Source organism: Aquarana catesbeiana, linkage group LG05 (genome assembly GCF_042186555.1).
Source record: "Aquarana catesbeiana isolate 2022-GZ linkage group LG05, ASM4218655v1, whole genome shotgun sequence".
Lineage (NCBI taxonomy): Eukaryota > Metazoa > Chordata > Amphibia > Anura > Ranidae > Aquarana > Aquarana catesbeiana.
Genome location: NC_133328.1, coordinates 573,681,741 through 573,707,238, shown reverse-complemented (window position 1 = coordinate 573,707,238; position 25,498 = coordinate 573,681,741). Strand labels below are relative to the sequence as shown.

At 42.8% G+C, this 25,498-nt stretch overlaps 1 long non-coding RNA gene across 1 annotated transcript; it reads right to left on the bottom strand.

Moving 5' to 3' along the window:
* Nucleotides 1–1,548: 1,548 nt before the first annotated feature.
* Nucleotides 1,549–24,371, bottom strand: LOC141146147 (uncharacterized). The gene is made up of 5 exons (XR_012244729.1): nt 24,273–24,371; nt 2,411–2,538; nt 2,242–2,313; nt 1,754–1,805; nt 1,549–1,633 (listed from the first exon to the last, which is right to left on the bottom strand). It is a non-coding gene; the product is annotated as an uncharacterized lncRNA (long non-coding RNA).
* Nucleotides 24,372–25,498: the final 1,127 nt, after the last annotated feature.

Here is a 25,498-nt window from a genome sequence, read left to right as displayed (position 1 = left end):
TAATTCCAGCCAACTGGTCACCAAGGTACCGCGTAGCCTCCAGGTGTCTCCTGAGGCTACGTTGGTACCTCTCCAGAGCCACATAGTGACAGAGCTGCCGGCGATTGTGGAGGGCCAAAGATTGACACAGCCTCCGGGTTAAGGCATATTGTCTCTCTTGGACCTCCACAATGCGCCGCAGATAATCAGTCACATGTGGCTCAGGAGGGTGGGGGATGTGTACTTGTTCTGGAGCGGGTGGAGAAGGAAGCACTGGGAAGGAGGCACCAATGGGTGTGTCACTGTCCAGGTGGGGGGATGTTGATGAAGGGTGGAGGAGAACATGCTCTGTAGAAACCACCGGGGAGGAAGGACAGTCAATCCAACCAGACGCAGGCAGGTCCAGGCCTTCATCCACAGGGTGCAGCTGAAGGATGAAGACTTCACCTGTGAAGAAAAGAAAATACATTAGATAGATAATACAATACACATGGCTTCTTCACCGTAACATTATATAAAGGCAAAGATCTCCCAGCCCTTGTAGACAATCCTGTAACATCTTGAGATGTTTTCACTTCCATACCAGTTTTCCATTTTTGATATTTAGTGAGATGCACCTAATCAATTTGTGTGTAGGAGATAGTGGTGTCTGTGTCAATTCGCTGCGTCATACCAAGTTTGCAGAGCTGTGCAGGAAGGTGCAGTACTACTTTACTGTACTCTGACCGGGGCGGAGCTGAGTGTCCTTCCCGGCCAGAGTACAAAGGGATTCCCCTCTACACATCGAGCAGTGTAAAGGGGAATCTCCCAAAGATTATATCCGCTTGGTCGCACGGGCGGCTGGAGAAAATCTTATGGTGTAATGGACGCCTAAGTGCTAACTAATCTACCTCATCCAGACTGACTGACTTTGGCAAATATGGAAGATCAGTTGCACTTGCAGAAAAACATATCAGCTATACCAGCTTTTAACATTACACTCACCAAAGAGAAGCCATTCAAGCCATTGCATTTGGGATGACCTAATAAAAAGTTGTTTAATAAAATATAGCAGGCTACTTTTTAAAGTTGATAATTTTGTAAGGCCACTGATTGTTGAATAAGCCTTACTTCTGTTCTAGGCTAGGTAGGTTACTCATTCCTGAGCTAGGCTAGGAGGTATAACAGGTATAACATCATGAGAAAAGTGTTAATGCATGCATTAGGGGCATGCCAGAGATTGAACATGTCCAGGGACTGCCAGCCAATAGCTGGAGATTCTTTTCTGACACACCCCCTCCAGCCTGCTGTGTTATTCACAATGATTAACAGTGATTGGCTCAGACTGGGAATCTGAACTGCAGCAAGAAGGTGGCATGATCAGGGACATTGAGGAAATAACAAGCACAGGTCACACTAACAGGAAGACTGGAATCAGCTGCAGAGGGGAACTAATATAATTAATAATTCCAGCTAAACCAAAGCCTTGCAGAATAAATCACAAGCTATTCTAGACAAGGTATGCCATCAGCATTTCATATTTAAAATATATTTGCCTGGAAAATACAAAAAAAGTTATGCTTACTCCCTGGATCTGCCGCGTCTGGCTGTTCTGCCGCATCCCCAGCAGCCTCTACAGGGCAGGTCTCCTCCACCTCCTGCTCAGCCTCAGTAGCTGTTAATTAATGATAGAAAAGAACATTACAATCTGCAGTGTACAACAATCTCACACATTAGTACAAGAACATTGAAACATGTATGATCACTCAGCAGATACCAGCAAAATTATACTAACTTAATGTGGGCGTTGCTGCCTCAACCTCCTCCTCCTGAGTCTCCCCCTCTAACTGGATGACAAAAGGAGAAATGATGAACGTTAATAAACTTAAATAAATATACTGTAGTGTAAATAGATAAAATTAATTATCCATTAGCATGGCAATACAGGGCAGGTCACTAACATTTATCTACAAGGCAGGGACATGCATTCACCATTTAGAAAAAATCATTAAAAAAAAACAAATACGAGGCACTTACCTGTCCTGGTGCCAGCAGCCCCGGCGAGTGTTAGGTGCACCGCCACTGATCAGGCGCCTCAGTTAAGAGCGGCGACGTTCTGTCAGATTACGTAAGTTACGCAATCGCTTGCGTTAACTGACAGAGCGTCACAGAGGCTCTACCTGTCACTGCATAAGCGAGAAGCAATGACACTGGAATCAACAATGGAAGGGTGGACAAATCGAAAAGGAACCACTGTATTAGTGTCACTACTACAGTACTTACTGCACGTTGATGATGTGGAAGACTCCTGCTCCTCCGCCCTCTGCCTTCGGCGGCGCTGGGCCTGGAGACGATCTTTAAATAAAATCAAACTCATCATGGTAAATGACTATGTCGCGTCGCATGCTTGACAAAAAAAATGGCCTGCACACAATGCAATGCTGACACCAACCTTGATGAGCCAGCAGCTTTTTTATCTCATCCTCCCCTAGAGCTGCTAAGAGCTCCTTCTCATGGGGGAGGAGAGGCACCTGCTTCCCTCTGCAACCCCCCAACTGCCTGTGCTTACGCGCTATAGAACTGCAAAACAAAAAGAGAAGAGAAACGGGTTCCACAATTAAACTACAATTGTAATCTGAAAATGACATCAACACATGAAACACATGTAGAATGAACCCATAGAATGAAACAATGCAAATGGAATTTTTGGATTAGGCACATTTTTTCATGTAGCACAAGGTTTGCACATTTATTTATTAACCAAATTTATTGTATGAAAAAGGTATGATTTTTTGGTGCACAATAAATAATAAAAGACAGGATTGGGATTGTGCCGAGTAAATGTTCATTGTCCACTCCAGTCCACCTTTCTATTACGCGCTTGTGTGAACTGTGTATAGTGTAAAATTTCCTTTCTTGTTTCTTTTGCAAAGCATTAACCCACTTGCGGATCTGGACCCCCCATAGTAATTAAACATATGGCGGGTCCGCAAGCTGGTTAAGTCCAGCCACCGTAACACTTTTTTTATATATATATATATATATATATATATATATATATATATATATTTATATATATATTTAACTTTTTTATTTTTCAATAACAAAAAATGTAAAACCCAGCAGTGATCTATTGCCACCAATAAAAGCTCTATATGTGGCGGGAGAAGAGCATAAATTTCATTTTGGTAGTACATCGCAGGAGCGTGCAGTTTAAAGCTGCAACATGCTAAATAGCAGAATATGTGGGCGTAAAGGGGGCGTAACCTACATGTGGTCAGGTCAAGTGGAACTATAAAGCACTTACTGCTCAGTTTAGTGATAACTAACTAAGAACAAATAACGGGCATGAAAATATTCCTCTTAAAATGATCGTGGCGATAATATATTTAACATGTGCAACTGCAAACTATGCTTTCATGTGTAGGCTAGGCACACCTATGCACAAATTTGGTTTTTCACAGGAGGGAGGATAAATTGAAAATTATTTATTCCTTTTTTTTAAAAAAAATTCACTTAACTTTACTGACATCACATGTGATAGCAATAATATATGTTAATGTGTGTGTGTAAAATCAGTGCATTTTTTGAGCTTTTATCATTGTATAAATGACAGTGGTCCCAAAATGGTATCAAAAGTGTCCGATGTGTCTGCCATAATGTCGCAGTCACAATAAAAATCGCTGATCGCCGCCATTACTAGTAAAAAAAATTGTTAATAAAAATGCCATAAAACTATCCCTATTTTGTAGACGCTATAACTTTTGCACAAACCAATCAATAAACGCTTATTGCAATTTTTGTTACCAAAAATATGTAGCAGAATACATATCGGCCTAAACTGAGGAAAAAATTAGTTTTTTATATATTTGTTGGGGATACCTATATAGCAAAAAGTAAATAAAAACCGCAGAGGTGATCAAATACCACCAAAAGAAAGCTCTATTTGTGGGAAAAAAAGGACGTCAATTTTGTTTGGGCGCAACGTCACTCCACAGCGCAATTGTCAGTTAAAGCGTCGCAGTGCCGAATCGCACAAAGTGGCATGGTCATTTGGTTAATGGTCAAGTGGTTAAAATGTAAAAAAAATAAATAATCAGACACGTTACTTACCGTTTTATGTCGCTGAATTTTTTGCGAATGGCAGTCGGGTCACGCCGATGGCGCTAGGTCTCCTCGACCTTCCTGGAGATCTCCTCCCACTTCTCCCGCTTCCACTCTGAAGTGGTTTCCCTGGAGTGGGGGCCACACAGCTGCACCCAGCAAGGAAGCGTTTCCAACAAGGATCTGGGACTCAATGTGAGTCCACATAAGGTTATGCTTCCTGCTGGTTGCAGCTTGTGTCCCCCTCCTGCGCCCATTTTTGGATGCTTATGTTGTTGGGGATGTTGCTGCTGCCTCCATAGAAGGCCCAGGAATGTCGTCCTCCATGTTTTCATGGGTTGCTGGTGCTGCCATATCTGAGCCAGACACAGCGTCGGATTTTGCGGCCGCCATTGCACTTCCGATTGAGAAACAAATGTGAAAGTTTGGTTGGCTGACTGCTGGGGCAGAGTAGACCAATGAGCATGAACGATGAAGATTTGACATAGAAACGAAAACATGCAAACGTAAATCTTTGGCTTATGGTGTCTGTCGAAAGTTAGAAGATTCGACGGAGCAGCTAAACAAACAGTACGATGCTGCTATCGTACATTTCCGGTCAAATGCATCTCGGAAAATTCGACCGGAATGTACGATTGCGACGTCGTACAGTTTAGCTGCTCCGTCGAATCTACTTTGAAGATTCGACAGACACCATAAGCCTTTAATGACAGATTCGACCTTAATTCATTTCAATTTTCAGACGAATGCAAGTTTTTAACGAAAAACGAAATAAAGAAAAATGAATATCGGGAGTAACTAAATAAATGTATTTTTCGGACGAAAACGAAATTCCGAAATGAAATATTTCAGTGTGCACATGTCTAACTGCAAGCGGTTCCATGGCTAGGGCAAATAGCAAGGGGGAAAGTGGGCATCCCTGCCTAGTACCCCTTCCTACTTCAAAGAAATCAGATATGAAAGACCCCATATGGACCGCCACCCTAGGGTGTCTATATAACATAGAGATCCATTTCCTAAATTGAGGCCCAAAACCCATGGACTCCAGGACCTTGACCATATACTCCCAGTCAACTGAGTCAAAGGCTTTCTCAATATCTATCGAGACTACTACTCTAGTCCCGGAGTCCAGTGGTTCAATTTGAAGGTGGGTGAAGAGTCTCCTCAAGTTAGTATCTGTAGATTTGCCCGACATAAACCCTGTTTGATCTATGACGACTATGGAAGGTATGACGTTAGCTAGTCTGAGTGCTAGGACTTTCGTCGGTATCTTTAAGTCCGTGTTAAGGAGGGCTATGGGACGGTAAGAGGCACACTCCGCCGGATCCTTACCTGGTTTAAGCAGAAGGATCATATATGCCTCCAACATGGAGTCTGGCAGAGTGTCGTGCTGGTGACAGTGTTCCAGCAGCAAATTCAACCTAGTAGCCAGAATTTCCACATTGGATTCATATAAATCTGCTGGAAGACCATGGTCTGGGGGCCTTATGAGGATAAAAAGCAAATATTGCTTTCTGAATTTCCTTCACTGTGATTTTAGCGTCCAAGTCTTTACTATCACCCTCCGTCAACCTCGGGAGCCGGAGACCCAACAACAGAGAATCCAAGTCGGCTACGTCATAATGTGGGATAGGAGAGTATAATGTTGAAAAAACCTAACAAATTCTTGCATAATAAGTGCTGGATCCATGAGAGTTGCAACCCCACCATCTCTAATCATGGGAGTGTTAGTGATCGGTTGGTAATCAGCCACCAACATTACCAGAAGTTTCCCATTCTTTTCCCCTTCAGCAAATATAGTATGTGTCTGCTTTCTCAGTCGGAAATCCTAACTTTCTCAGCCATAATTATCAAGTATAGTTATGTGGTCCCTTCTTAATTTCAATATTTTGCACTGTGTCCCCTGCACGCACATTATATGTAGAGTTCCCAGAACAAACAATACAAGTAAATATTACAATTGGCGGAGCTGTGACTTCAAAAACTCCCTCCTCTGCTATTATACCAGAACTGGTCCCAGAAAAACTGAGAAAAAACAAGCTGGTATGTAGCTTAGTCCCTGAACAAAACAAAACTTGTGTGGTGGCTCCTCACCGTGGCGAACGTTTGGCAGTTCTATAGCTGAAATTTGCATATCCTCTTCACGCTCCGTGCCACATGAATTTGGAGCAAGTGTTAGTAGAGAAAACAACTTCGGGGTGACAATCCCGCAGCAGGGAAGAAGTGGTGATCCCCTTCCGCACAACCCAAGGGATGTAGTTCAATCATAGCCAGTAAAAATCATATCCCCAATACCAATACTTCAGGCAAAATTGCAGGAGTGTCATTCTTCCCTCCTTGGTCATGACATCACTTCCCTCTTGCTCCTGGGCTCTCAGGTCCATATATACATGGGGATTAGCTGATCCTCCGGCTGTCCTTTCCCTTTCACTCCTGAAGACGTGTGTACAGCCCAGATACAGGTTAAGTGATGGCGCTCTATAGCACATGTAGGAAAGTCAAATGCCTAAGCAAATTGATTCAATAACAAAAAAACAGGAAACAGGAAAACAGAAAAAAAATGAAGCAGGGAAATTTAGACCCCCTCTCACTCACCACGGTTCAAGGGAGGATGTTGGCAGTCTTTTTTCAAAGCTTTCTATCCAACCATTCACATGCTTCAGTCTGATTTTCAAAGAACTTCACCAACCCTTTGTATTGAACCCGTAGCTTACTTGGGTACAGCATACTGTATTTTATCTCTTTCTCTCTCAGGCATCTGCGCACATCATTAAAGGAGCGTCTCTTTTGCTGTGTTGCGGCTGAAAAATCAGGGAACAGCATTATTCTGGCATTTTCATGTCTTAACTCCTGGTGCTTCCTGGATTGGGTCAGTATCATGTCACGGTCACGATAGTTTAAAAACCAGACCAGAAAAGGCCGTGGGAATGCTCCAGGAGGTCTGCATCTCGTTGGGAACCTATGGGCTTTCTCCACCACATATGTAGGGGGCAGATCTTGAAGTGATAGGAGCGGTTTAAACAGGAGCTCAGCAAACTGTGTGGGCCTGTCCCCCTCAGCTCCCTCTGGCAGCCCAACTACCCGAATATTGTTTCTCCTTTGTCTGTCCTCAGCGTATCTGCTCTGTGCTGTAGGGACCGAACCAGGTCATGCAGCTCTGATAACTGGGCACCCTGTGTTTATGAGGTATCCTCCACCTCAGAGACTCTCGTCTCCACCGTGGAGAGACAGCCTATGATTTTATCCAGATCATGTCTTATAAGGGTGCATTTAGATGACAAGTGATCTATGCACCCCATCAACTCAGCCTTACTTGCATTTATGGCTTCTAGTATTGGTCTGGTAATAGCCTCTGGATCCAAAGCTGTTTCTGGCTCCTCTCCTGGCTCTCCCTCCACTCCAGGCTCCATTGAGCCTTGAACCTGAGCCATCCCTGCAGCCTTTGTCTTGGTGCGCTGTTCACACTGCTGAGGGGACAAGATGGCAGGGGCGGAGCTTCCGGCCGCATCCTTCGTGGAGCGGGTCTGTCTCTGCTCCTTCTGTGCCTTCAGGATCTTTTTAGTGGTGGCGGTTGCATCCTCGGATGCCGGAAATCTTCCCCCACCGTACTGCAGGTCCGGGTACTGGGTAAAATCGCTCCGGTGAACGAATGAAGTCTGGATGAGCGGAGCTGGTGTGATATGTGTGTTGCCCTGATCACATCCGGCCGGAAGTCATCCATACTTTGCTGTTTTTAATTATTTGTACATGAGCAAATATCCTTTGTGACTGACACAGCCATAATGTTATACTTTCACTTCCACATTTCCAAAGCATTACTAAAGACATGATTCATACTGATGTGGTATATAACACTAACTAATACCCATAATTAAGACACTTTAATCATTCAGAAGTGAATTTCTCTATAATCTCAGTCCATAATCTCAGTCCACACAAAGTAGTATTCAGGCCATTTCTTCATCTTGCCTCTTGGACTGAAGAAGTATTTTTTCTTAACCATAGTCCTGAGCTTTTCTGTTCCCACTCTTCCTTTTACATTTTTTCAAAATTAAACTAAATTAAAAGCACAACTGGACAATTGAAAACACCTCATAATTACTATGGCAGAGGTACAAATCTGGGAACTCCAATCCAGAGATCTCATCACCAGAATCCAACAGACACATCTGTTAGATGACTAAACTCCAACATCCGCCATAAATTGCAAGATCAGATTTGAACGGACCGAATGACCCTTTACTTCATCTTTTTATAAGACTTTCTGTAAAATAATAAAAGAAGTGTTCCACATATAACATTTCTAGACCAGGTGCTGTTTTTTTTCACAAATGCAGGCTTGGAAACCAAGGATTGAAGACATCGAGGGGCAGCCCTTTTAAGCTTGGAAGATTGTGTGGGAATATAACTTTTATTGAAGGGGATACATACAGCGTGCCCTAGGCTCTGTACAGACTTCTGAAAGAGGCAGTAGGCCCATCACATGATTTGGAAGTCCTGCACAGAAAAAGTAGTGCTGACAATGTTACAAAAATATATCTTTAATATTATTATGAAGGGTATTTATAGCACCAACAGTTTGTGCAGCACTATACAAAATATGGGGAGGCAGTACAGTGACAATAAAATTCAAGACAACAGGGTTATCGGTGCCCTACCTGTGAGAGCTTATACTACTGAAATTGAGAAAATGCCGCTTACTTAGAAAATGTAATCAGGGTTCATTGTATCACTTTCAACTTTTCAATTCCAGGAAGAAAATGCAAACAATGTTAAGTCCTATATGCTGCAGTCCTAATTGATTAACTATTAAGGAGTGACTGTCTCTGTTATTTCCAGTCCATTTAGTCTCACAGCAGAGCTTCTCCTTGGGTTGTATGAGATGTATCAATGTATATTAGAAACGGTCCTGGGAAATTAGCCATGCTAAAATAGGTTCATTTAACACTGCAATATGCAAATAGTAAATGACACTTGGAATGCTGCCTAATAATGAAAGGGAATAGGGTTTTCTGTAAATGATGTATCTGCATGGTTCAGAAGGCCTACAATATTTTCTGTCCATGCCACCAAATGTTCATCTTTGCCTGAACTGCTTTTCAAAGGAAAGATTTATATATACGAGAACTGGAAGGTATGGAAAACTTTATTTGCAATTAGGACTGTCTACAATCACATCTGAGTTCTTAAGAAAAGAAGAATATGCTGTAATGAAGACAGATGGAAAGGGTGGTCTTTACCCCTGACATTATTATGTAATTTATAGGGTATTTGGAAAGTAATAAAACCATACCAATTGAGTGTTCTTTTTAATCTTTCTTTAGGTGTATCTAAAGCCAAATGTTTTATATTTGTTTTTTAAAGCATATGAAACAGTTGTAACTTGCCATGATTTTAGATTTTTTTTTGTGTTAGCATGTGGTCACAACCATTTTAACACCTGATGTGTTATATATACTGCATGTAAGCTATTTGGATTTGAGCACAGTTATTTGCTCAAATCTGGGTTTGGCCTGAAAGGGCCAGCTTGAACATATGCTGCAGTATACATGAACCAGAAGTCTCTGTTTTATGCACGTTTGTTAGATATGTAGGTGTATAGCAGTGGGGAAATGGTTAATTTCTGATTTTTTGTTTTTGCTGCCATTGTCCCTTTGGGGAGATTTCCCTTCACTTCCAGTCCCACAGACACAATAGGAACAAAGTAAAATTCTCTTCAGTTATATGAAAAGACAATCAAACACACAGGTGCACACAATAAGGCTCAAAATGCACCGCTCATTGCTATGGATGATTAATCCTCTTAGGTGTTTTAGATATCAATATTACAGCTTATAGTCCTTAAATCCTAAACAGCAGCTACTGAAAATAAAGCAAATATGTAGAACAAATTATGAAAATAAAAAATGCAAAAAAAATGCAATTTTAAAACATCATAGCAGCGCTTATGTCACTATAAATTTCTTATGACATATATAAACAATTTCTTGTGCACACAAATAGTAGGCTAAATGAATGAATTAAATAGTCTGTGGAAGTGGTTTCAAGTGAGAAAAACACAAGTTTTCTTAAGGTGAACAAAGGGAGTTCATCAATCCGTGCACCAAACCCTAGGCTTGTCACCACGTGAACAGAGACACTCCACTTTGTGGATAAACTCACCAGAAAACTGGTAAACTCAAGCATCCAAAATATAATTTGGCTTTAGGGCTGGAGTTGATCAGCTTTGGTCCACTTAAGTTGGATTTGCCTTCCCATACAAGTCTACAGGAATGCCAAACCCACTGGAAGCAAGTCTCATGCAGATCAAAAGCAGGTCAACTGCAGGTCAAAGGCACCTGTCAATGAATTCTGAATGATCTCAGAAGTATCTCAATTTGATATGAAACTAATGCCATCAACCCAAGGCTACAGTCTGTTCAAACAGGCCTTTAGATATACTTGAACTGAAGAAATTGGTGCCAGCTCCATGTAGGTACAGATTTGCTATTAGATACGGTAGGCCTGTGCTCATAGGCTTCAGAGGGTGGTTTTTCCCTGTATAGGTATTTACAGTTAGCCATCTCATGTAAGGCGAGTAACACAATATTCAAACTTATTGCAGTATTTTAAGCCAGGTATCACCAACTAGGGTAATCTGTATGATATAGGAGAGCCTATAAGATGGATGTTTCTTTGAGCACCAAAGGTGGTGTAGCACAGGCTCCTTGTGATTAAAATACGGTCTTGGCTCCGAGTCTTCCCTTGGGGGCAGATGCTTTCCGGGTTGTGGATCTTGTCATGGAAATAATTTCAAATGAACATACCTGCAGAATGTAGTATCAGTAGATACCAGGTTTCAAATTTAATGTGGCAAGGCACAGCATGAGGGAAAGGCTTTGACAGGAAGGCTTTTGAAAGGAATTCCCCCCTCCTAGAGCAAATTGGACCATGCTTTATTGGGGTTTTTTGCCTTCCTCTGGATCAACTGTGAGTATACGGTTGTGTAAAAAAAATTTCATTCTAAACTGGATAGACTTGTGTCTTTTTTTTAACCAGACTATGTACCAACTGTAAGTATTAAGATATTTGTTGTAATACCCTCTGTCCCCAGTGTTAGGGAACATGAGCAATTCCTGAAAAGCACCCCATTTTGCCACCAGTGTGTACAGTGCCTCTTTCCATTACCAATATGTAGGAGAAGTTGCAATGACAGGCAAGCAACATGGAAGCAAATAGGAGATTAGGACATAAGGTTTATATATACATCAAAAACACTTTTTCCTGACAAACTCCATAACAGCATATGTATGGGTTAACCCCGCCTCCACTCCTCCCCTATAGGACCCCACTCCTATAAATCTTTGCTCTGAGCAAGGACCAGGACCAGATTGGTTGAAGTCTTACCTTGGATAAAGTATCTACGTTCGAGGCCTGGTTGTTCGGCAAGCTGTGACCCGGAAGACGTGTGGATTCTCCTGCAGTCCCTAGCTATTAGCAGGGTGGAGAATGGTGATGAATGCAGTGCCATGAAGAGTTAAAGCCTGGCCATTGGCAGGAAAATCGGCAGTATGGTCTAGAAGCCTAGCTGTTAGCAGGTGGCCATAAACGTGCCGTGGACCCATGCAACAGTGTCTTCTGTATCCAGACGTGGTCACGGGGATGCCGTGTGCAGTGATGTATACTTTTATATTACATATTCCATGGCAGCAGTTTTTGTGTTTGTCTGTTTTTCTTCCCTGGCTCTAGTGTCTTTCAACCTATGATGGCTGGAGCTCATTGGCATTCCAAGCCGCTACTCTCTCTTCCGGCCTGGCGCCCCTGGGTTACTCCTGCCCAGGGACTCAGCGCATGCCTTATGTGTTTCATCATCATCTGACATCAGCAAATGTCTTTACGCCTCTGAATACGTCAGATGATGATGAAAGCGTAAGCAGGACCGAATGACTGGTTCAGATTTTTAGAACATACTGCACTATGTTGTGTCCTTGTATCTTTTGGGGGAGGATTATTTTGCATACACCTATCGCTGGGTGTACAAATACCCTAATAATCTGGGGATTGTGATCCATATCTTCCTTGAAGAGTTATGCCCCGTACACACGGTCGGATTTTCCGATGGACAATGTCCGATCGGAGCGTGTTGTCGGAAATTCCGACCGTGTGTGGGCGCCATCGGACATTTTCCATCGGATTTTCCGACACACAAAATTGGACAGCAGGAGATAAAATTTTCCGACAACAAAATCCGATCGCGTCAATTCCGACCGTGTGTGGCCTGTTCCGACGCACAAAGTGCCACGTATGCTCAGAAGAAATTCCGACACGGGACAGCTCGTTCTGGTAAACTTAGCGTTCGCAATGGATACAGCACTTTCGTCACGCTGCAATGGAAAAAATGGTTTAATACAGCGCACTCTCTTCTTCTTTATAATGTGACAAGAATTAAGTAGTTTTGCTGCTCATATTCACACACACTTCTCACAAACTTTTATTTGTGTTTTTTTAGTGGGATTCCCTCAATATATTGTTATTAGTTGTCACATCTGACAGTTTTATATTTTTTATGTTTTTTTTATTTTGTTTTTAAGCCTTTTTTTTCTTTAATGTTTGGATTTTTTCCAAGGCTGATCTTTGTTCAATGTTATTTTTATTTTTACTCCAGAATATTTTTGTGTGTGTTTTGTGTGGCAAGTTACCCCAACACCATTGATATCTTTTATTATTTAATCTCAAGGAGATTGTTTGGTGTTGGTGTCCCTTGTTCATTTCACATTGTATATTAGAAATGTACCTGAATCCTCACAAACAAACTGTCATTTTTGAAGTAAAACACATAGGAGAGTATAATTCAAAACAAAAATCCTTTATTAAGGGATCAGAACCAAACAAAGAGGGAGGCAACACTGGATCAACAGGAGAAATTAGAGAAGCCTGGGACCCCCACGGCAGACATCAATTCTTCAACATCAAAATTGGTGGCCTGAGGAGTCCATATGTAAGGGAGTGCAGTCTGGTCCGGGATTCGCAGAGATCCGGATAGCAGCAGATGACATCTGTGTCCCCAGGCTGTGGTACCACAAGAGGCTGCATTTTTTGGCCGACCAGACTGGACCCAGGGCAATCACTGTCTGGTCTTCCTTTCACACTTCCTTCCGGGCTGTGGCTGTGCAGTTGGAGATGTGGCAGGAGGAGGAGTAGGACCTGGAGGAGGAGGAGGACTGGGGGGACCTGGAGGAGGACTGGGAGGACCTGGAGGAGGACTGGGAGGACCTGGAGGAGAGGGAGGAGGAGGACCATCCCAAAGCTGTGTGTGAGGTGTAATTTGGCCCCTCATACCTTTCTCCAGAGCCTCTGATATGAGGGCCTCACACATGGCTTTTTGGCCCTCCTCCATCCTCTGCATTTTATATGCTATGAAGGCAGCAATGTTCTCCTGCCTGGTCTGTGGTGCTCCCAGGACCTCTGTAGCCCTCCAAAAGAATCTGATAGCCGCCTCCTCTAGGGCACTCGTCCTACTGCCACTTTCTCTTTTCAGGGGGGGTGGAGGGACCTTGATATCAGCCAGCCGGCTCGGCCCGGCCACCTCCTGGCTGAGACTTCCCTGTGTATGAAAAAGGGACATAGTTGTAATGTTTTGCATCATCAATCACAATCCTAAATTAGTACTCCAAACTAACATCTAGTTAACATCATTGATTGGACAAGCAGAAATATTTAGAGGAATGCTATACCTGGCTCAATCTGGGCTCCTCCACATGCGGCCTGGAAGGCCCAGGTTGGGCGTCAGAAGCCTCAGCCAGGGGGGAAGGAAGTGTGGAAGGAAGACTGGAGAGGGATGGCCTGGGTTCAGTCTCGCCTGCCAGAAAGTGCAGCCTGTCGTAGTACAACATCCTGGGGACATAGATGTCATCTGCTGCTCCGGATCTCTGTGAATCCAGGACTTTCTTGCGCTCCCTCAGATATGTGCTCCTCAGGCCACCAATGAAAATCTTTAAATAAGTGATGTCTGCCGTGGGGATCACCTGCTTCACAATTTCACACAATTGCTCCAGTGCTGCCTTCCTCTTTGCTTGGTTCTTGAAATGGGGGTGGGTAATCTCCCACAGACAGGGCAGCTCACTTAGCATATCAATGAATAGTGACATGAAGTCAGTATCTCTCATTAAGATATCCATGTTCACTGCAAGACACAACACAAGACAAAGCCTAATGTCAGACAAAACTCTCCTAATCTTGTTACAATATAGGCCTCAATCTAGAAGCAGTATAGGCACAAGTTTGTCTCTTACCTTCGTTCTTACGATCGGCGCGTCCAATGCTCCTTCCTCCGCTCACAGATCGTACGTAATACACACGCGTGTTACGCTTTATACACACTGCGCATGCGTGTAACTCCGCCCGCCCCTGACGTTCTTTCTAGTGTATTCCCCGCCCCTTTTCGTTCGGCGCAGTGGGTGAAGAGCATGATGGCAGAGTTACAGCAGGTGCATGCTAATTATAGCAACGAGGAGGAGGAGGAGGAAAGGCCGGATCCAGGCACGTCCCGATCCAGAAGGAGACGTTTTAAGGCCACAAATATGTCGTTTGGGGAGATGTTGGAGATGGTACACATCATGAGGAAGTCCGACTATGACGGAAAATATGGGCCTTACCCCAACCCCAACATCCGAAAGGCAAAAATCATTGGTAAAGTGGTCAGGAGTCTAGAGCGGAATTTCTGGGTACGAAGGTCTAAAGATCAGCTCAGGAAGCGGTGGTCGGACCTGAAGTTGAGAGAGCCAGAGCAGTACCGAAAGATCCGGAGAGTGCTGCAAAAAAGTAAGTAGTTGTGCTGTGTTCCTATTCTTTCTGTCTTTATTACGTTCGTTCTGCTCCATATGCTTTTATTAATTGTAACGTTTAAAAGGGCAACTTTAATGTTCATGGGCCCATTATTCGTTCGTATCAAACATTTTTATTTCGGCCTCTAGAACACCATTGTTTAGGCCATATGCATTTTCACACATTTTTTGGGGCCTACTTGGATGCCAAAGATTTGTTTGTGTAGATGGGTTTGTTACTAGAATGAAATGACAACTAGATTGTGTGTAAAGAGAGGACACTGAGCAGCTGTTTTCACATCTGGACACTGGAGCACTAGTGTGGGACCCCAGAACACCATTTTTATTAGGGGGGCACACAGGTGCTCCAGTGTATACTATAGGGGGGGCTACATCTGTGAAGCTTGTACCAAACATGTAAAGTATTGCAGCTTGACAAAGGGCAATAAAAAAAATATACATCTTGGAACTCGGCTAAAATAGACAATTGTACCCCACTTCCAAGCAATGTTTCCTATTTCTAGTTCTGCCATCAAATATCTGTGTGCTAATTATACCATTTTTGTTTTACATAGGGGAGATAAGACTCGGAGGACAGCCCTCATCCGAGGAGACCACAGACCCCCCACCTATGGAAGAAGGTGAAATACCCCCAAACGAAGAAGAAGAGCAGGAGGAAGAAGAAGACGTGGTGGAGATTGGCACCACAACAGGTGAGTGTCTGCGACCACAGGCTCAGGTAAAAGAGATGGATGGTGGCAGATTTTTGAGACCTTTTTTTTGTTCTTTATCTCTTTTTAGGTGATCGTGATGTGAGGGATCCTGAACGCTTTACTTCAGAAAGTGCCCAGATACTTATCGGGGAGATCATGGGGTGTAATCTCCAATTGCAAAACATCCAGAACCAAATCAGTGATGTTATTAAAAAAAATAATAACATCATTGATGTTTTGGGGCGAATTTAAACCCCACAAAATCAACTGTTTTATTAATGTGGTCCAATCTTCCAAAAATTTTTAAAATGTTTAGAAAAGCCAAATTTGGAGGATGCACACAGTGTGCCAACATGTGCTATCTGCCATCACGGGAGATCAATGGACGCGTTTTGGGGGTGCAACACCTTCCTCAATTATAAAGTCGCATTGAGGAAAGGCTTTCTCCCCCAAAACACGTCCCTTGATCCCCCCTGATGGCAGATAGCACATGTTGCCATTCGTAAATTGGTGTGCATCTTCCAAATTTGGCTTTTCCAGGGGTGATTTCCCCCCATCTGAACGCTAGATCAAACCCAGTTCCTAAATACTGATGTCTGATCTAGCCTTCAGGTTTTACCTAATGTGAACTTTGTAAGTTCAAGTTTTTTGGCTTTCTTGTTGGTTTTACACAGGCCTGTTTTATCTGAAATGGATATTTTGATTTTTCATAATGCTACTGCAAACATTGTTATACAACAAACATGTTGGTTTGTTTTAAAAACCTTTGGTAAATGCGCATGTGATTGTGCAGGTATAAAAAAGTGCCTTACTCAAGAATGTGTGGATTATTGTCTCAACACTACAACACTTTTGGGGTGATGTAATTGTTGTTTTATGCACAAATGGGGGTTATTTCCTAAGGGCAAATCCTCTTTGCACTACAAGTGCAGGTTCAGTGCAGTTGCAAGTGCACTTGTAGTGAAATGTGTTTTTGCATTTAGGAAGTACCAGCCAACACTGTTTTTTATAAGGTTACCCAATCACGACATTTTCTGCACTCAACACATTTCTGGCAGGGTCAGCTAAAACAAACACAAGCAGTAAATGTCCACCAAGAATTTCTTTTGGGTGTTTTTTATTTGAAAAAGGTGTCACAGATTGTCTGGCATATTGATAGCCCCCCTACCCGCAAAGAACTCCAGGTATCGTAACCGGACATCACGGGCATTCAGGGAGGGCAAGCCAGGACGGCCGCTTTCAAGTGCCGTCATTGTTGATGTATTTGGGATTCCGGCCTCAGGCCCAACTGAGCCAGCATAGTTGGCTGAATGTTTTTGTAGAAAATTATGGAGAACACAGCAGGCAAGTATTATATGGTTCAGTTTATACTCCGCCATATGGATGGGTGTCATAAATAATCGGAACCGGCTGGCCAGGATTCCAAATGTGTTCTCCACCACTCTTCGGGCTCTGGCCAGCCGGTAATTAAAAACCCTCTGTTCCGGGGTGAGGGTCCTCATCGGGAATGGCCGCATCAGGTGGTCCCCCAGCGCAAATGCTTCATCAGCAATGAACACAAATGGGAGACCTTCAACATTGTCCTCTGGAGGTGGCAAGTCCAAGCTGCCATTCTGGAGACGCCTGTAGAACTCCGTCTGGGCGATGACTCCACCATCGGACATCCGGCCATTCTTCCCCACGTCCACATACAAGAAGTCGTAATTAGCCGACACCACCGCCAACATCACTATACTATTAAACCCCTTGTAATTATAATAGTACGACCCCGAGTTGGGTGGTGGGACGATGTGGACGTGTTTCCCATCAATTGCCCCTCCGCAGTTAGGAAAGTCCCACCGCTGGGCAAAGTGGGAGGCCACAGTCTGCCATTCCTGTGGCGTGGAAGGAAACTGCTGAGGAAAAAACAATAAACATTACTATTTTTTCACAGAAACCTGGCAAGCAGATTAGACACAAACATTATGGGTCAACCTCCAGATAGCATTTATTAAGGGGAATTTAACAACAACAAAGTATAAGGTACACCTATCATATTCCCCCTCCCCCCCTCATGGGCCATTTTTAACATTATAGGGGGGGGGGGGGAACTCTTGGACAGGTAACCCTCTTCACTTCATTGAGAGATGAATGCCTAAATACAGGGTATTACTTGGAACAGCCCCTCCTTAGTTACACTATTGGCAGCCCACTGGACAGGTAAGAAGTGTCATAATACAAAGATATAAATACACACTGTACACATTTGAGCACATTTGGACATTCTGCTATTACCTATCAAGATCATAATAGGATACAAGAACTTTAAACAGTACCATTGGAAAGTATACAGGCAGGCCCTTGCACTACATGCTTTGGGGAATTAATCCATAAATCTGAGCACTAAAGAGATGGGTATAGTGTGTATGGGTTTGGCAAAGTCAGCAGATAGATGATTGAAGATAGAGAATTGGGATCAGCTGACTTAGCAGTTGGGGGAGGGAGGGTTACAAAAAATTTGGGGACACCACAAAAAAAAGCCTCTGCCACTCTGCCTGAATTTAAATCAAAAATAACATTTCAAAACATTTTAGGGGGTGTTTGGGGTAAAGCACTACTATGGAGCTGATAAAATACATTGTTAAGTGACTACATGAGGTGAATATAGGGCAGGAGACACCATGCTGGGGAGGCTATTGAAGGGCAAATATGTATGAAGGACCTAAAATAATAATTACATAAAAATCCAGCATGCATGAGGACAAAGGGGACATTCACAGCATATTACAATCATGGTAATTATGGAATGAGGGAAGAAATACAATATATTATCAAACATTCAATACAATAAAATGTGATATAAAAGGATAAAAATCTTACCTTCATATACTCCTTCTGCAGGACCTGGATGATGGCAGAACAGGTCTCTGGGATGATGATACCCAGAGCCTGGGGGGAGATGCCTGTCGAGAACTTCAAGTCCTGCAGACTTCTCCCTGTGGCCAAATACCGCAAGGTAGCGACCAACCTCTGCTCCGGAGTGATGGCTTGCCTCATGCAGGTATCCTGCCTGCTAATATAGGGGGTCAGCGAAGCCAACAAACAGTGAAATACGGGGTCCGTCATCCGGAGAAAGTTCCTGAAATCATCAGGATTATTCTCACGGATCTCACGGAGCAAAGGCATATGACAGAACTGGTCACGCTGAAGCAACCAATTCTTGGTCCATGAACTCCTCCCCACCCTGTTCATGGACTGGACTTGTGTCAAGGTCAGGACCCCAACACCAAGCCCCCGCACAGCACGAACTCTACGAGGAGTACGCATACGAAACATGGCTAGAAAATGGTCGGCTGCTCAGAACGAAGTAACAGAACGCACTGAAGAACAGCAAGGCCTGTGAAGAGCGACCTGAAAAACAGCAACGAGCGGACAAGATCGCACAGAAAACTCCAATACGAACTGACTGCACGCACTGAAGAGCAGATACAAACCCACAAGCACAAACTGAACGGCAGAAAACGATCTGAAAGCCACGAGTCTGAAAAAGCGCGAATCGTCTCTCACCAAACTTTTACTAACACGAGATTAGCAAAAGGAGCCCAAAGGGTGCCGCGCTTGGTTCTGAACCGGCCTTTTCTAGTCTCATCGTACGTGGTGTACGTGACCGCGTGGTTGTCGATCGGAAATTCCGACAACTTTGTGCGACCGTGTGTAGGCAAAACAAGTTTGAGCCAACATCCGTCGGAAAAAATCCTAGGATTTTGTTGTCGGAATGTCCAAACAAAGTCCGACCGTGTGTACGGGGCATAAGAGTAGTGTCCGTTGTGGAAGTCTGGTTGTTTATCTATCTTGCCTGGTTGTTTCCACGTGCTTTGGACCCTTTATAATCTGAGGGTCAACACGGTCTGGTAAACAGGATTGCCCTTTATTCACAGCAGTGACGAGTGCATACATCATCCTATCCACTCTAGTTGGTGTGGGGATTTCATCATCTTCATCTCTATCATCTTTATCCTTCATCATTGGCGGACTTTATATGTTTTGCTTTTTAGGATATTGGCTTATATTTATCCACTTCAAGGTAGGGTTTTACCCACTTCCTGATGAGGCCATTTTTTGCGATATGGCACTGCATCGCTCTAACTGAAACTGTGCAGTTGTGCGACGCTGTACCCAAATAAAATTTGTTCTTTTTTTTCCCACAAATAAAGCTTTCTTTTGGTGGTATTTGATCACCTAGGCACTTTTATTTTTTGCAATATAAACCAAAAAAGACAAACAATATTTTTTACTTTCTGCTATAAAACATTCCCAATAAAAAAACGTAAAAAAATCAAATTTCTTCATAAATTTAGGCCAATATGTATTCTGCTACATATTTTTGGTAAAAAAAATCCCAATAAGCGTATATTAATTGGTTTGCACAAAAGTTATAGCGTCTACAAAATAGGGGATAGATTTGGGGACTTTTTATTTTTTTGTATTTACTAGTAATGGCGGCAATCTGCGATTTTTAGCGCGACTGCAACATTGTGGCGGACAAATCTTTTTTTGAGTGACACTTTTTGGGGAGCAGTGAAACCAATACAGTAATGATCAGTGCTATAAAAATGCACTGATTACTGTATAAATGACACTGGCAGGGAAGGGGTTAACACCAGGGGTGATCAAAGGGTTAAATGTTCCCTAGGTAGGTGCTTACTAACTGTGTGGGTCAATGCCACACTGAAGGAAAAGAGAGATCTGTGATTCAGCTTAGCTGAATCACAAGATCTCTCTTTCCCTTTCTGACAGATTCGCCGTTTGCCTTGTTTTCACAGGCAGATGGCTGATCCATCTCTCCTGTGAATGATCGGTGGGTCCCAGACCCGCTGATTGGCTCCTGCTGTGTCCAATCACAGCAGGAGTTGTGCACTGGTGCCCCCTAAACGGCGTGCACAAAACCACGTACAGGTACGTGATTTTGTGCACACGGGCCGCCCTGCCGCAGTAAATGTATGCAGGGTGGTCCGGAAGCGGTTAATTGGCGCTGCACCCTTTGTAATCTATTATTGTATGTGGGTGTATGATCAAACCTATTGGTGCTGGCTGCCAGTGTGCTTTATATATATATTTTTTAACCAAGCACATATATTATTTCTGTTTGTTATTGTGGTTCTTGATATTGGAGGTCCTCAGCCGCTCCTTCAGAGTCATCTCCACTCTCTTGAATGCTAGAAGAATGAACACAAAGTTTATGGGAGAATCTAGTCAAAGTTTGAGCAATGCATGTCTGCTGTTGACAGATCATGTAGTGATCTAGTTCTCAATATTCTAGGCTTTCTCCAGTCAGATTTAGATCTGGCTCTATCGGAAAACTCCCTCAGAGTACAAGTGTCAGCTTTATCGGCCTTCACAGGTGTATCCGAGTCTAGGCATCTTTTCCTGTCCAACAATTCTTCAAGGGAGCAGCTAGACCTCGGAGTAAGCGGAGGTTTTCAAAATGGAGTCTCCCTTTTGTCCCCTCTCAGGAATTTGAGCGGAGTGTTCTAGGGCTGTCTCCGTTAAAGACATCTCTGTCAAGTTTGCCTTTTTTCCTGGCTATTACGTTGGCATAAAAAGCCTCGGAGATTGATTCATTGGTCATGGGGAACTCTTCTTAATGTTCTTTCCAGTTCGAGTGGTGCTGTTACCTATGCTTGACTCAATTCCAAAGAGTGCATCGGTCTTTCATGGGAACCAAGAAATTGTTCTGCCAACCTTTAGAGTATTAACTTGCATCCTTGCATTTAAGCTGTGGCTTAGTTGGTTGGCTTAGTTGGTTAAAGCACATGTCTAGTAAACAGGAAATCCTATATCCAGGGAAGCAGTGCCTTCCTTTGGATATAGGAATCTCTCAGATATTGTGATGTTGTTATATCTACAAGCTACAGCTTCCTTCAGGCTTCAGAATGCCTGTTCATTCTTTTTGCCGGAAAGGACAAAGGGAAACGTGCCTCAACTGGGATGATTGTGGCATGGATTGTCTAGGCCATCCGACAGGCTCACAGGTCCAAGGGCTTGGCTCCTTTGGAGGTAGTGACCACTCACTTGACCAGGAGTGGGTCTACATCTTGGGCAGCTTCGCAACATGTGGTTCCCAATGTAATCTGTAGGGCGGCCTTGTGGTCCTCAAGCAATAAATGTATGGCTCATTATTGTGTAGAGCCTGCTTCTTTATCATCTGTATATTTTGGCTTGCAGGTCCTGTCTGTTGACGGTACAAATTAAAGCCTTTGGTTCAGCATTGCCCGTCCATAGGGTGTATGGCTAGTTAGTTCCCATGCATATGCTGCCATGGAATCTGTCAGGAAAACGGAAACTTTCCTATCAAATACTTACCGTAATTTTCCTTTCCTGATAGACTCCATGGCAGCAGAAGTTCCCTCCCAATGTCTTGAGTAGGCTAGTTACAAAATGCGACCTCTGGCTCAGAGCAAAGATTTATGGGAGTGGGGTCCTATAGGGGAGGAGGGGAGGAGTGGAGGCGGGGTTAACCTATGTGTATGCTGCCAAGGAACAACTTTCTGTTTTTCATTTTTTGTAGAATATAGTAAATCTGAACTTTACCCTTACCTTCAGTCTTGCACAGTTGTCTGGTCTCCTCTCCTGTAATGAACTTCCAGCTCTTCAATCATGGAGGTTTAGCATCACATTACCTAGAGTGGTCTGCATGCAAATGCATTCTAGTCCCTCTCCTGAAGACTGACATGTTTTGAATTCCTCCCAAGAGCTAGACCCCACTTGCATCAGGGCTGAGGGGTCTTGAAAGTAGATGTAATTGTTAAATGTTACTCTTTCCCAAGCATAAGCTTGGGTGTGTTCAGATGCTCTTTCAAATCCATGCTGAAAAGTCCATCAGCAAACTGTCAACTGTAATGGGCCAAACATCTGCAGTGGAGGCATTCCCCAACCCACAGCCGTGCATAAACAAGGGGCATGTATACATGCGACTGCTTCACTGGGAATGCCTTGGTTGCAAATGATTTATCCATTACAGGTAACAGCTTCCTTGAAGGCTTGGCCAAATGGGTTTGGAAGAGCATCCAAACGTGTCAAAGCTTTTCTTGAGAGGAGCACACAAGCAAGGTGCTGTAATGTTTTTCGAACACTATGTACAGCACCTTGCTGACACCTGGGTCTCGAATTTTTTTTAACATGTTGGGAACTAGGTAGAGCAAGATATAAATCGGTTACACTCCAGCTTAAAAACCCTACACCAAAGTAATAACACCAAGGCTGTTTTGAAAGGAAAGGAAAACCATTTTCGGACTAGCTAGCCCTTCTAGAAAATGTTAGTCTTGGCCTGTTTGCCAATTCATCTGTATTTTCTAAGGCCTTAAATGAGTTTAATTGAATTGTTAAATGTTACTCTTTCCTTATCCTACAAAAACTGCAGTGTTTTATCTTTATTAAGGCTATGACTTTATTCATTGGTGAGCTACCAATCACAATACTTCTTGCCATAGTGAGACCACAAGATTTGAAGCTCAGAACTAGACAGGCATACCATCAGCATTGTACTAGCTCACACTCTAGTCTTGACATAGGCTAAAGCTCTGGCAGTGAAGCATGACAGTTAAGTACATTGAGTTGGACAGTAAGTCATTGAAAAATCCGGTCCACATCACATCCACTGTTCTGTTGAGTTTAATTAGAGATCATATAACTTTAAAGACATTTGAAGACTGGCATACATTAGGGTTGTCGAGTTCTTTGGATTGTTAAACTCTGTATTCAGGTGCAGTAAGGTCTCTCATAGTTTATTGCTTCTTTTTTAAATCTTTGCTGTAAAGCTAGGAAGTGGAACTATTTATCTAACAGGATTTAAAGGTCACGTTAGAAAAATATAACAGAGTAATTTACCCTTTAACTATAAAAAAACATTTTTTTTAATGGTTTCTATTGGAGAAGCTTTATTGATTATCATATTTAATATGAGCAAAGATTATTAGTACCACATCCTGACATTGTATAAATAAAAACAGCAAAAGGCAAAGAAGAAAGAGAAAGGAAAAGAAAACTTGCACCAGTGGACTTTTGGGGTACCCAAATCTATTGATTTAAATATACAACAATTTTTTTTGGCCAACAAAATTACTATTAAAAGAAATTGTATAAAAAGGTATAGCAGTTACAGTCAAAAAAGCTGACTGGGATTATAAAAGATTGATCAGCCATCCATTGAAATTTCCCCGAGGAAGTCATGTGTCCTGGTGATGAAACTCGTTGGGGCGGGGCTTGAATAATGTCAGCACTCTGTTTACAAAACCCAGAAGTGCGGTAACTGTAGGAGTTGGTTGGAATTCGGGCAGTGTTTTGAGTGCTTATAAAGTGGTGTGCTTGAGCACTTTTTAATGTGAGTGCATTTATTGAGAGTGGGTTTTAATAAAATGTTTTAAAGTTTAAAGCACTATGTAGCTTTTGTATTTGCCTTAATGCTATAATCCTGGTATAGTGGATGATATATGAAGCCTGCTGGACAGAGGATTATATTTAAAGGAGACCTGATGCCTCTTGCAGTGGTGGAGAAACATAGGAGTTGGAGTCCAGAAGATCCAGTTTACAGGGCAAAAGGTGATTATACATTTAAAGCGGTAATAAACTGGTGAAGAAAAAAAAAGTTTCCTCCTGTAAGGCAATGTGATAATATTATAATAACAGTAATAACAATTAATAAGTAAAAAAGACCAACCTGAGGTGACCATATTCTGGACCTAGTACTGACAAATGGGGATTGACTGTCTGATGTTGACGTGGGACCAATGTCTTCAGTTTGATATTAAAACAAGAACTGAAAATCATATACAAAAACAAAAGTTTTAGATTTTAAAAGGCCAAATCTTGCTGAAATGGGGACATTTCTAAAAAATGAATTGAAATGTTGTAGTAAAATGACAGGAGTTAGTAATCAGTGGGCACTATTTAAATGTCTACCATCCTGGAGGCAGCTAAATTAGTCAGGCAAGTTAGTAAGAACAAACGGAAGAAAAAACAATATGGTTCACTAAAGAGGTAAATAGGATAGTAAAGGAAAACAAATCAGCATATAGAAGATTCAAGGAAACAGGAAATGTAGCTGACAGAGAAAAGTATAAAAATAGACAAAAGGAGGCCAAACACATTATCAGTGCTGCCGTGGCACAGAAAGAGAAGGAAATTGCTAAATCTATTAAGAAAGGAGATACAACTTTTTTAGGTACATTAGTGACAGAAGGAAAAAATACAGTGGGATCACTAAAATGAAAACTGGGCACAACCCATATGTTGAGGTAGACCAGGATATAGCAAACAATTTAGACAATTACTTCTGTTCAGTCTTCACAGAAATAAATTGCACTAACAATAACAAGTTGGGGAATCATGCTTTTTCTCGGCCGGCAGGACAAGATGGCGAACTCTAATGCCCCGTACGATCGGACTTTCTGCCAACAAAACCATGGATTTTTGTTCGAAGGATGTTGGCTCAAATTTGTCTTGCATACACACGGTTGCACAAATGTTGGCCAACAATTACGAACGCGGTGACGTACAAGACATACAACGAGCCGAGAAAAAGGAAGTTCAATAGCCAGTGCGGCTCCTTCTGCTTGATTCCGAGCATACGTGAACTTTTGTGCGTCGGACTTGTGTACACACGATCGGAAATTCCGACAACAAAGTTTTGTTGGCGGAAAATTTAAGAACCTGCTATCAAACATTCGTTGGCGGAAAGTCCAACAGCAAATGTTTGATGGAGCATACACATGGTGGGACTTTCTGACAACAAGCTCACACCCAACATTTTCTGTCGGAAAAAATCAGACCGTGTGTACACGGCATTAGGCTAAGGCTCCACCAAAGGCCAAGGCCGCACTAAATGGCAAAGCAAAGGCCCCGGCACAGATCAGGAAGATACCTTCAGAACTAATTAAGGGAGGT